The 5,645-nt window shown below is 39.9% G+C and overlaps 1 pseudogene across 1 annotated transcript; it reads left to right on the top strand.

Moving 5' to 3' along the window:
• Window positions 1-339: 339 nt before the first annotated feature.
• LOC103256249 lies at window positions 340-1,138 on the top strand (annotated as a pseudogene). Its single transcript, XR_504066.2, has one exon. The product of XR_504066.2 is annotated as a male-enhanced antigen 1 pseudogene (transcript).
• The last annotated feature ends 4,507 nt before the right edge of the window (window positions 1,139-5,645 follow it).

Raw genomic sequence — 5,645 nt, 5'->3', positions numbered from 1 at the left:
ATAATTATTTATGGTACTAAATTGGCTTATAAATAAATGAGTACTCATAAATTAAGCAAATAAGCCCAAATGCTTTTCAAATTCTTGCAACTTAGAAATCTTTTGGCAAATGGGACTAGTCCAAAATGGGTGGTTTAATGGGAATGCCTGTCTTCCGAGTTTTTGGCAAAATATGTATGTATTTATCTTTAAAATTATTTGTTTTATGATACTTGGCTGGTATGCAATAATGTAAAACTGGTTGATAGAAAATTAAGCTTGGAATGATGGCTAGATTTATTTGATGTTTCATGAAATGTTCCTGGCATAATTCTTAAGATTGAATGAATTGCAGGTCTGGCGGCCGGCTCTGAGCAGCCCCTGCCGGGATGGCAACAGTAGCTCTAGGGGGAAACACCATGGGCCCTGAGTGTCTCTTCTCCACCCAGACCAAGGAACTGGGACCACATCAGGGCCCCTCAGAAGGCACTGGGGATTGGAGCAGTAAGGAGCCTGAGGAAGACCAGGAGGAAACAGGGACAGTCCCAGCTGGCTACTCCTACCAGCCCCTAAATCAAGATCCTGAACAAGAGGAGGTGGAACTGGCACCCGTGGGGGATGGTGAAGACGTAGTTGCTGACATCCAGGATCGCATCCAGGCCCTAGGGCTGTGTTTGCCAGACCCCCCATTGGAGAGTGAGGATGAAGATGAGGAGGGAGCTAAAGCATTGAGCAATCACAGCTCTATTCCCATAGACCCAGGACATGTAGAGCTGGTGAAAAGGACGATGGCTGGAGTGAGCCTTCCTGCGCCAGGGGTTCCTGCCTGGGCTCGGGAGATATCGGATGCCCAGTGGGAAGACGTGGTACAGAAAGCCCTCCAAACCTGGCAGGCATCCCCTCCTTGGAAGTGACCACACTGAGAGTTGCCTTATCTCCCTACATTCCTGCCCAGAACCAGCATAGGACTGAACACATCCCTGGTTGTAATGTTCATCTCCATCCTCCCCATCTCCCTTTCCACATCAAGGCAAAATCAGGCTACTTCTCAGAGACCCACTTTATTCAGTCCTGTACATATGGGGACATTGGCCCAAGCCCTCCTTAGCATGTATCACTCTGTGGAGAATAAAGCACCCTGTGTACATAGCCAAAAAAAAAAAAAAGATTGAATGAATTGGATGGATGTGAATGGGATAAATTTTTCCAAATGAATTTTGTTAATGGCTATGTTTTACACCAGCCACAGTGACTTATGCCTGTAATCCCAGCACTTTGGAAAATGAAGGCAGGAGTTCGAGACCAGGATGGTCGGCATAGTGAGACTTTGTCTCTAAAAATTAGCCTAGCATGATGGTATGTGCCTGCAGTTCTAACTAGTTGGGAGGCTGAAGCAAGTGAATTGCTTGAGCCTAGGAGTTCAAAGTTATAGTGAGCTATGATCATGCCACTGCACTCCAACTTGACGTGGAATGAGACCCTGCTTCTTTTTTTTTTAATCAAAATGCTATGTTTTATTGTATGTTTACTTGGGAAGATTGCCCAAATATTTTAAAATAACTATACCCTTAGAGTTTTGTTGAGTAAAATTAAATGATGGATGTTTGCTGGGATAATGACTCTCCTTCAATGTTTTTGTTAGCGCCTTTAGCTTTTTCTGGTTCTAACTGTGCTGTTTTAACTTGACACTAAAGTGTTTATCTTGAAGAGCTAGAAAAGCAATGCTTTACTTCATTCTGACTTACTTCTGTACGCTAGCCTTTTCTGTATGTTTGAATTGTTCCATGTAGCCAGGACTTCACGTGCTTTTACTAAGAACCACATATTCCCTGCTCAAGGCCCTAGTTTTCTTGTTTAAATACTCTGTAATATAATGTACACTCATAAGCCTGGACACACTCTTCCTGTGCCTGATTAAATTCAAGTACTTTTATTATCAGGTTTAATTTCCAGGTGATTTAAGGAGGCTTTCTGTGAGGAGAAGCAATCACACTACAGGAAGATTTTGCTTTCTTTACCTCTTAGGTAAACTGACTTAGGAAACAAAGATCCTGTGTTTTACCAAGATGATTTCCTGTGCTTCATGTTGTTTTCATTAGGTTTCTAATTGCTTAGGAAAACTAAGCTTTAAAAGAACTGAGGTTCCTACATCCATGTAATTTTCTGTATTGCTTTTGAAGTCTTTTGATTGTCACTCCAATTAAATGAATAACTATTATTTAGCCATGACCTATGATTCTGTTTAATCGAGTACTTTGAACATTTTGACATCTTTGGCAGATTTCTCCAGAATCAAAGTTCTAAATTATATTGTTTTTATATTGTAAATATAGTAAATGATTAGGGCTATTTAATAAATCATAGGAGATGCATTGTCAAACAAGAAGTGGTGTTTAACTTCCTTCAAGTTACATTTGTGTAAATGTGTTGTGCACAAAAATTGTGTGAGATTTCTAAAATTCTGATATGCCATGATATGTGTCATGATTATGTGATTATGATTCTTTTTTTTTTTTTAGAGTTGGAGTCTCACTCTGTCATCCAGGCTGGAGTGCAGTGGCACGCTCTCAGCCACCGCAGCCTCAACCTGGTGGGCTCAGGCAATCCTTCTGCCTCAGCCTTCCCAGTAGCTGGAACTACAGGCATGTGTCACCATGCCCAGCTAATTTTTCTTGATTTATTGTAGATTTTCTTGATGAGGTCTCACCAAGTTGCCCAGGCTGGTCTCAAACTCGTAGGCTCAGGCAATCCTCTTACCTGGCTTCCCAAAGTGCTAGGATTATAGGCGTGAGCCACCACACCCGGCTGATTATGATTCTTATGTTAAATGGTTGCATGTTACAGATATACAAAATTTCCCGTGTCAATCTTAAGCCCTCATCGGATCTTTGACCATGGTTGTTCTCGGTTTCTGTCATTCACAGTTACTGCTATAAATTCTTCTCTGGAAGAATTTACAGTTGACTATAATCCTAGGGTGCTTTTCATGGAACTACTAAATGAGATCAAGCAAAACAATTACATGAAATTAGTAACTGGTAAGAATAATATTTTTATCACTTTTACTTTAAATATTGTTGATTTCTTACCTCAAAAACTTGCCCTGGTCCAGCTTCGTAGCCTCAAGGGGTTCTAAAATCTGAGATTTGCTATATGATCAATGTGGAAAGAAAAAGTTTTGCTGCTAAGGAAAACTAAAGTATATCTGTTGTTAGACTGAGGCTTTGTGCATAGTTTTCAGGTTCTTGTTGTCTGCCTGTTGACTGGACTAGATCCTGAATTCTAATTTCCTCCAATATATGGCTGCAACTAAATTCCCATAAAGTTCCCCAACACTTTTTCCCAATCAAAACTAGGAATGCTTCAGGGACATTCAGGGGATTTCTCCCTCTTAAAACTGAGTTTTCAGAGGAGGAATTAGCTTCTCAAAAAGCTGAGGTGGGAGATGAATTAGATACCAGAACTGGGGACAAACCAGGGGATTAGATTTCAAAATTGAGGAGAAACTAGTTAGAGCATTAGCCAATGCCGAGGCTCTCTGTCTTTCCTTAATCCTGACATACTTTCAATGTTTCCTCTTCAGAGTTCTGAATTTATATAGACGATTGAGGTACCTAACCAACCTATGAGGGTTCCTAAATCTTTATTCTTCCATTTAGGTCTCCTTACTCTCAGTGATTGCTTTTTGCTTTTCCTGTCAGTCCCCATAACCTCCTGGGAAGGGAACTCTTAGAAACCTAACAGGCTTATCTTTCCTTCTCCCAAAAAGAACTAATGCTTGAGTTATCCTTACCAGGAGATTTTGCTACAGAAACTGATTTTACCCAAATTCCCATCTATTCAGTTAGCCACATCAGTGCTACCCACACTGCATTCCAAGAGCTACATGAGAATCTTTGGGCACAATCCAATACTGATGTTGGTCACATCCATTCAGCACCTCCAATCAAGATCCAGGTATGCCATAATAAGCTTCTCCCTGATATTAAGAAATATTCCCTAAATCTGGAGGCTCTGAATATTACACAAACTGTATTGACCTTTGTAGTGTCCTCTTCAGTATACTTGTAGATCTTGATGCCAATACCCTTTTCATGGTTTTCCAAATCTGTCAGTTCAATCATACCACTATGTCATTACTCAAGATGAGCATTTGGTTTGACCATGTACCCTTGCCTGTAAAAGACTCCTCGAATTTTTATAACCTTTCAGTGAAATTGTGTGCCCTTCCAGGTTAAGTTTTTCACTGCAATTATTTTTGTCTACCCCATCTCAGGTGCTGAGAAGATACAGGAATTTGTTTTCTGGATGTACTTATTGCTACCCCTTGGGGGCATTAAGGTTCATATACCAAGGCTAAAAGAGCCCTATCAATAATTGACAACTGCCCTGATGAAAACTCCTCAGATTATGAAAATAGTAGGTGTGGACACTCTCAAGGTTGTGATTTTCCTGAGAGGATTAATGCTAGTGAAGGAGCTACATTAAGGAAGGTTTCTGGGGTCTCAGTTTGGACTAGATTCTGCTTAGCATGAATATATGACCAAAAACCTTTCCTTTATTTTTTTCTCCATAATTGAGTTTATTGGTTGTGTTGAGGATCACTACACAGACATTTCAATTTGTACACAATTCTTAACGTGAATACCAAAAATCTAAAAAACCATATATCGTTATTTTTTAAAGTTATTCCAGTGATTTTCCAGCTTAAAATTTGGAGGCAAATTTCCCTTAAGAAGATATCAAGTACCAGTATCTTCAAATCTTTATAAGCTGTTGCATACATTCCACCAACTCACAATGCGCCATATACACAACATACTCAGTTTCTCAGTCTTTCACAGCACGTTACCAAAGTTATTAGTCAAACAGGACTACCACAACCAAAGATATTACAGAGTGCACACAGTTCTGACAAGGAGAGCCATTATTAAGGAATGTTTTTTTTCTTTAGGAAACAATTCTACTAAAAAACAACATAAGAATAGAAGTAATTTTAAATGTTCAAGACATTAAATGCAGAACTGTGATCCATATTGCCGCTTAGTATACTTTGCATTATAGGATATAAAATCTAACTCCCAATCTATGGAATGTTAAACTGACATCCAAGACAGTCAAAGCCTCCTGAAATTCAATATCCCACACTATTTTCTGGTTGTACCAAAAAATAACCAGTGAATCATTTCACCTCTTTATTTTATTTATTATTTATTTATTTATGTATTTATTTATTTTTGAGTTGAAGTCTCATTCTGTCACTCAGACTGAAATGCAGTGGCACGCTCTCAGCCACCACAGCCTCGACCTGCTGGGCTCCTGCGATCCTCCCGCCTCAGCCTTCCAAGTAGCTGGAACTACAGGCAAGCGCTACATGCCCGGCTAATTTTTGATTTATTGTAGAGATGAGGTCTCACCAGGTTGCTGGGTGGGTCTTGAACCCCCGAGGTCTCAGGCAATTCACTCACCTCGCCTCCCAAAGTGCTGGGATTACCGGCTGAGACACCAATCCTGGTCACATTTCACCTCTTTAAAAAAAGCATTTACACTTTAAAAAAAGGGATGAGGGAGGATTCCTTCCTTCTTAAAATGTTTCTAGAACTACTAAAAAAATTGCATTTACAAAATAGTTGATAAAAATATTCCGCTGGATTGTACAAGAAGGG

The sequence above is a fragment of the Carlito syrichta genome, unplaced genomic scaffold, assembly GCF_000164805.1.
Source record: "Carlito syrichta isolate Samal-C Ts95f unplaced genomic scaffold, Tarsius_syrichta-2.0.1 Scaffold289164, whole genome shotgun sequence".
NCBI classification, from domain to species: domain Eukaryota; kingdom Metazoa; phylum Chordata; class Mammalia; order Primates; family Tarsiidae; genus Carlito; species Carlito syrichta.
Note: the sequence above shows the minus strand (reverse complement) of the source record. Positions and strands in the feature narration are given on the sequence as shown.